This window comes from Rhinopithecus bieti, unplaced genomic scaffold (genome assembly GCF_001698545.2).
Source record: "Rhinopithecus bieti isolate Rb0 unplaced genomic scaffold, ASM169854v2 scaffold_23290, whole genome shotgun sequence".
Classification (NCBI taxonomy): domain Eukaryota; kingdom Metazoa; phylum Chordata; class Mammalia; order Primates; family Cercopithecidae; genus Rhinopithecus; species Rhinopithecus bieti.
In genome coordinates, this window is record NW_016810849.1 from 347,107 (window position 1) to 354,736 (window position 7,630).

A 7,630-nucleotide genomic window follows, 5' to 3' on the forward strand; every position below is an offset into this window, starting at 1 on the left:
AGGCGCCCCTCCCCCAGCCTCGCTGCTGCCTTGCGGTTAGATCGCTGCAGACTGCTGTGTTAGCAATGAGGGAGGCTCCGTGGGCGTGGGACCCTCCCGGCCAGGTGTGGGATATAATCTCCTGGTGTGCCCGTTTGCTTAAAGCACAGTATTGGGGTGGGAGTTACCCGATTTTCCAGGTGTTGTGTGTCTCAGTTCCCCTGGCTAGGAAAAGGGATTCCCTTCCCCCTTGCGCTTCCCAGGTGAGGCGATGCCTCGCCCTGCTTCAGCTCTCGCTGGTCGGGCTGCAGCAGCTGACCAGCACCGAATGTCCGGCACTCCCTAGTGAGATGACCCCAGTACCTCAGTTGAAATTTCAGAAATCACTGGTCTTCTGTGTCGCTCGCGCTGGGAGTTGGAGACTGGAGCTGTTTCTATTCGGCCATCTTGCTCCGCCTCTGTAGTATAGTTTGAAGTCAGGTAGCATGATGCCTCCAGCTTTGTTCTTTTGGCTTAGGATTGTCTTGCAATGTGGGCTCTTTTTTGGTTCCATATGAACTTTAAAGTAGTTTTTTCTAATTCTGTGAAGAAAGTCATTGGTAGCTTGATGGGGATGGCATTTAATCTATAAATTTACCTTGGGCAGTATGGCCATTTTCACGATATTGATTCTTCCTTCTATTCATTCACGATGTAATGTTTCTACTTTCAGCTCTGCTTCATTCTCTTCAGTATTCCAAATTAAGTATTTTTTTCGATAATTATAAAGTCCACGATATATAATAAACTTACAAAGTTAAAATGTTTTAACAAATATTTAGAGATTTATGGATCAACAAAAGAAATAATAAATATTTAAGTTTATGAGAAAATGTCCTAATTTTTTATTAATTTGATGACACTATTTTCAGTTAATAGTCTGCTCTAATATTAGCCATCACTATCTTTTAAAAGAGAAAAAAAATCTTCCTAAATATAAGAAATCTTCTCAGCCTCCTTTTACCTGAAGTGGATTGGAGTCCAAAACCTCCTCATTTTATACTTTGCCTGCTCCTTTTAATCTGAGCTGAATAATTCCCTTAAATCTTTGTGTACCAAATTGTCATCCACTCCATTAAACAAAAGACATATTCATAAATGTTTTTCTAAACTCTGTCTAAACCTAGTGTCTATTCATGAGGATGCTGTGATTGAAAAAAAAAAAAACTTAATAAATCTTAGGAGTTATATTGTTTTAACTTGAGGTCTTCAGGTGCATCCTTTAATTCTTTTGTTTAATTGAATCCAATTATTTAATACACAATGATGCAACTGTGATCCCAAGGTGTGTAGCTAAGGCCTTCAACTGCAACTGAGGAGAGGGCAGGAATGATACACCTGGGGACAGTGTTGAATCAGGAATGACAGGCAGATATCCATTACCAGGCAACCTCCTCTCCAGGACCAGGCATAGGGGAGTAGCCTGAGGGGCAGGACCCCATGGTAGCCCAGCACCAAGGGAAGGATCCTTCTTTAATTTTTTTAGATGGCTTTTGTCTAATGAAAATGTCTGTAAAACACTAACTTCTACCTTTCTGGGATTTTAGCAAGTAATTTTACAGCCCTTTTTGATATTCTTACTAGGAAAGATTGAAAAAAGAAATAGTTTTATTTTTAAATTCAGCAGGTTCTGGCTCGTATAATTTCTCTAAATTCTGCTCAAAAACCTAGCAATTTCTTCTTTGGTGCATCTCTTCTTATATTTTATCACAAGCAGCAAAGAGAAACCAGTTGTCACATTCCACATTCTGCCTGAAAATCTCCGCTGGCAGATCCATGAGTTTATTAGGTTCTCTTTCTATTTTCCACATTACTGTAGGCAGCAGTATTGTCAAACTTTTTGCCACTGCATAACAAGGGTTCCTTTTTTTTTTTTTTTTTTCGATACCAAATAACATTTTTCTCACTCTTCTTCAAGGCTAAGATCTTTCCAAATTCAACTAAGAGGCTCCTTGATGTCCTTTCAGCTTTGGTCTAGCATGAAGTCCCAAAGTCAATGGCAAATGCTTTCAGTTTTTATTACAGCAACATCACACTTTCATATATCCAAAACTTCTCTTCTGATTATAACTGCATAACAAGTTACTATAAAGTTTTGAAGTTTGAAACAAAAACCATATTGTTATAGTCTCTAATGACTCTATAGTCAGGAACTTAAGCAGAATATGGTGAAGATGACCCATGATATCTGTGACCTCAGATGGTGACATGGTTTGGCTGTGTCCTCATCCCAAATCTCATCTTTAATTGTAATCTGAATTGTAATCCCCACATGTTGGGGGAGGGATCTCGTGGGAGGTGATTAGATCATGAGGGCAGTTCCCCCATGCTGTTCTGGTGATAGTGAGTGAGTTCTCATGAAATCTGATGGTTTTCTAAGCAGCTTTTCCCCCCTCTGCTTGGCACCTCTCTCCTGCTGCCATGTGCAGAAGGACATGTCTGCTTCCCCTTCTGCCATGATAGTAGATTTCCTGAGGCCTCCCCAGCCATGCAGAACTTTGAGTCAATTAAACCTTTTTCCTTTATAAATTACCCATCTTTATAGCAGCACTAGAAGGGACTAATATAGATAGGATGGCAAAATGGCTGTGGGCTGGATCAGCTGGGCCTAACTGAGAATCTGTCTGATACATGATCTTAAGGTTTTCCTGTGGAATGTCTCCACATTGTTTCTCCAGTATGGCAGCCCGGGCAATCGGATGCTTTACATGGAATCCCAGGACTTCAAAAGCAATAGATCTGGTAAAGCACGGTGGAAACTGTAAGGATTCCTATGATATTTCAAACATAAGCTTAACTTTTAGTACTAGTAGTTTACTTTATATTCCTTAAGGTTCTATTCCTTAAGGTTCTTGCTTTGGGACCATTTCATTAGCTGTTTCCTCTGCCTGGATTTCTTTTCTCATGGATCTTTTCCTGGATTGCCCTCTACATCATGTAAGTCTCAACTGAGACTTAATGCCATGTAGTGGCTGTCCTGACAGAGCCACCTTCTGAATCAGCCACATGCAGACTGAGAGAAATGTCACTTCTGGTAATAAAACGTGTTTAGTAAGAGGTCAATAGGAAAAAGAGAACCTATTTTGCAGATGGCAAGAAACTACAAATATTTATGACTTTGTTGTTTTCCTGATATATTCTTTTCCTCCTTGAATCTTTGTGGTCTTATGATAATGCAAAGGTATTCACAATTTAATCATTTGCCTCTTTTCTTCTTCTCCATTACCTAGAGGTTGGAAGAATATGTAGTTACAAAGTGAAGAAATAAATTAGGATCCAGGCTAAAAACAGTTGGGACTAGAAGGTAGAGTCAGTAACCCAAAAGCTCCTCAACCCTCTTCCCACCAGATGTATCAATCACACATAAATTGTCTTCTCATTATCATTTTGTTTTTTTTTGTTTGTTTGCTTGCTTGTTTTTGAGACAGAATTTCACTCTGCCGCCCAGGCTGGACTGCAGTGGTGCGATCTCTGCTAACTGCAACTTCTGCCTCCCTGGTTCAAGCGATTTTCCTGCCTCAGCCTCTTGAGTAACTGGGACTACAGGCATGCACCACCACCCCCGGCTAATTTTTATTTTAGTAAAAACGGGATTTCACCATGTTGGCCAGGCAGGTCTCAAACTCCTGACCTCAGGTGATCCACTCGCCTTGGCCTCCCTAAGTGCTGGGATTACAGGCGCAAGCCACTGCACCCAGCCTTCTTATTATGTTTTACTCCAATACCCAGAGCAACAGCAGTAGTATATAGCAGATGGAGAAAATGTCCACCATAAAACAAATACGTATGCTTTTTATTCATTCAAAAATATCGTGTAAACTCTATTTCTCACTGAGCATTAGAACACCAAATGAAATGCCAGTTTAGGAATTTATGTTAGACTTAGAAAGTTCTGAGCTAAATGGTTACAAGAAGGTGAAATGTGTTGTGTTGTCATAGCAGATGCTAAGAATATTATTAGATAGCAATTCTTAGATTGGCTTGGATGAACTCTTCCTCTGGGCAATAGAAGAGACTACAGATTTAATTGTAGCCTTGTCTCAGTCTTAAAAATGTGCACTGTAAATTGCAAGGGAATATCATTAAACATCAAATTTCACCACTTTCACCAAGAGTTAGAAGCAGCAAGTTAATTTCACATGCTTTTTTTTTTTTTTTTAGTATGGAAGATGTTTCCATAGAATCTAACTTGTGGGAATCATACTAGAATCGATTACACAGTGAAAAAAGCAATACAGAAATATCTTTGTGCCATTACTTAACTATAAAAGCACAGGTGAGGCAGGTAACTTGCAAAACCCATTAAGAAAGTGTACCTGGAAACCCTATTCTCAGACTAGCAAAATAAAAAACTTGAATCTCTTCCAGTGGAGATTAAATTACTTTATTGGAACAAAAATATTTTCAGTGAAAACTGAATGAAGGAACTCTGGCCGTAAAGGGCAACTGGAAATACAATTTGCTGAATGATATCATAACATATCCACTACACATATGCTACGCTGCTCTGAAAGAGATATGAGACTCCACAAGATTGGACATTTTACTTCAAGAAAAAGGTAACAGTCCTATATAAACATGTAATACAATTGGGATTTCATTTCTAATATATGGAATAGCTGAGAAATGTCCTGGATTTTAAGATATGTGGCATTATCCCTTTATATTTCAAATATTTATTTTTCAGTATTTTAAGTTATCTAGAATATATTTCACATTTCTAACTTAGTGTAAGATGTGTAAGAAATGTGTGAGAAGCATAATTTATACTCTATATAGATAGAAGAAGGTAATATTATTGTTTTATCACATTGTATTTATTTTGTTATTGATGAGCTTAATATAAATGTATATTTAAATATGCATAATTACACTTGCATGTACATGTTTATATATATATATATACACACAAACATGTGTTTATATTTTGCCTAGTCAATTGAAAATAAGTTATAAATAACTTGACACTTCACCTCTGAATATTTCAGTACATATTTCCTATGAATTAAGACAATCTTCCAAATATCCATAACACCTAAGAAAATTGACAATAACTCAATAATATTTAATAAATATTTCATATTGAATTTTGAAATTTTCCCCAACATGTCTTTTAGAGCTGTTATTTTCCCCAATCCAGGAACTAATCAATGCTCACACATTTGCATGTGTTCATTACGTCTCCTTAATATCTTCTCATTTGGAACTTTTTACCACTTGTTTCTTATGATGCTTTTGAAGAAGTCAGGCCCTTTGTCTTGCAGGGTGTCCCACATTCTGAATTTGCCTGATTGTTCCTTCATTTTTAGATTCAATTAAACATTTTTGGAAAGAATACTACATAGATGATAATGTACTTTTTTATTGCATCGCATTTGAGGACTTATGATATCCAGATATATTATTACTGACACTTTTAAGTTGGTCACTTGGTAATCAAGTGACTGCCAAATCTTTTCATGTATAGGTACATTTTGACCATTGTAATTGGTAAATAATCTATGATATACAGCTCTTTAAAAAATCACATGAACATGATTTTTCCAGCATTTCATTTGTTTTAGCATTCATTGATAATCTTTGTCCTACTTGATTATTTTATTAGTTATTGCAACATGGGATATTCTAGAAGTAAAAAAAAGTTGCTGAAATTAAGAAACTATTACATGAGTTTAACAGGACATTAGACACAAATGATGAAATGATTAGTGAAGCAGAAGATCAGTCAATAAGTAGAAATATCAGGACAGAAACACATATAAGGAAAAGGAATGAAATATGAAGAAAACAATGCAGGAGATACTTAGGACACTGTAAAAGGTCTAATATGAGTGTAAAAACCCTGAGGAAAAGGAAACAAATACTTGGACATAAATAATAATTGACTAATGGTTGACAGTATTCCAAAACTAAAAAGTCACTAAGTCACAGGTTCCAGAAATACTCCTATATTCAAAGCCAGTTTAGTAAAATAATAAGCATAACAGAGTAAAACTTCTAAAGAGCAGAGGCAAAGAAAATATCTAAACTTAGCCAAAAAGACACATTCCCTTCGAATGAGTCATAGTAAGACAAGCAGCTGAATTATAAACCAACAGGGGATGCTAGAAGAATAAAATACTGCCTTCCACGTATTGAAAGAAAATAACTATCAACCTAGAATTCTATACACAACAGAAATATTCTTCAAAAATGAGGAAGAAACCAAATATTTTCACACACATGCTTGAGAAAATTTTTCAACAACAGATTCACCTAATAAATAATAATAAAGGAAGTTGTTCAGTCATAAATAAATCACAGATGAAAGCAAGGAACAAAGTAAAATTAATGAAGAGCAATGGGAATGATCAGTAAGTTCTAAATCCAAATGGATGTTGATTTTATAATGATAATAATAGGTACTGCCTAAAATGTATTCAGAATTTAAAACATAATAAAAATACCACACAGCCTGGGGATAGATCGAATTTTATATATTCTAATGTCTTTTGGTTGTCTGACATGTGGCAAAAAGTGCTAATTATATTATACTGCTTAAACAAGTTAAACATGCATATAATATTGTAATGTCCAAGGTAAACAATAAATAATAGTACAGTAATGCGATTTTTAACTAAAATTTAATAGAAAGAAAATGGGAAAAATAAAACAGAAATACTCGATTAATCCAAAAGAAGCTAATGGTAAAAGAAACAAACAGCAGGTGGAAAAGAAAACAATTTTAAAGTATTAGAGAAAAATTAGCCTAGTGATTAAAACGTGTTATTGACCAATTTATACTTGTTTGAATCCCATCTTTCTCACTTCTTGGTGAGTAGAAAGATGATACAATACCCTAGTAAGTCTGTTTCTTCCAGCTGTGTACAACAGTTGCCTAAAAAATTAGATGGCTTTATTGAACAAGAGGTTTGAACAATTGAATTCTAGTCCTGGTCTTACTAGTGTTTAATCGTGGCAAAAAAAAATGTCTTTATTCACTGGACATGTCATTTAGCTTTGGTGGTCCTTAGTATGTTCAACTTTTAAAAGTAATTTTAAGAAGACTAACTTTGCCTACTTTTCAGAATTTCTTTTAAAATAAATGAAATGGAATCACACACATAAGAGAATGCTGAGAAGTGTGTCATATTCAAATATAAAATGTGTTTGATCTCCTTCATAGGTGTTGAAATCACTTGTCATTATTGGTTCCCTAAAGGAGGAAACTATCAGAAAAAAAAAAGTACTTTGTCATCCCACAAGTATTGTTCTTCAGAGAGGATAAATTGAAGCCTTTAGATAAATTGACATGCTAAAATAAAGCCCTTCATGTTTAATAAATTTAATTGAAAAGAATAACTTCAACAAATACACAAGTTATTCAGTCTGTTCTTGAATAGCTGTTCCTTGATTCACACACATTTGGCAAGGTATCATTTAGAAAACATCAATAAACAAACTAGCTTTATCAGAACTATAAGAGTGTTACAAAATAATTTTATATGAATCTCTTCTCAAAAGAAAGAAGGAAAGGAAGGAAGGAAGGAAAGAAGGAAAGGAAGGAAGGAAGGAAGGAAGGGAAGGAAGAAGAAGGGGAGAGAGAGAGGGAGGGAGGGAGGAGGAGGGAAGA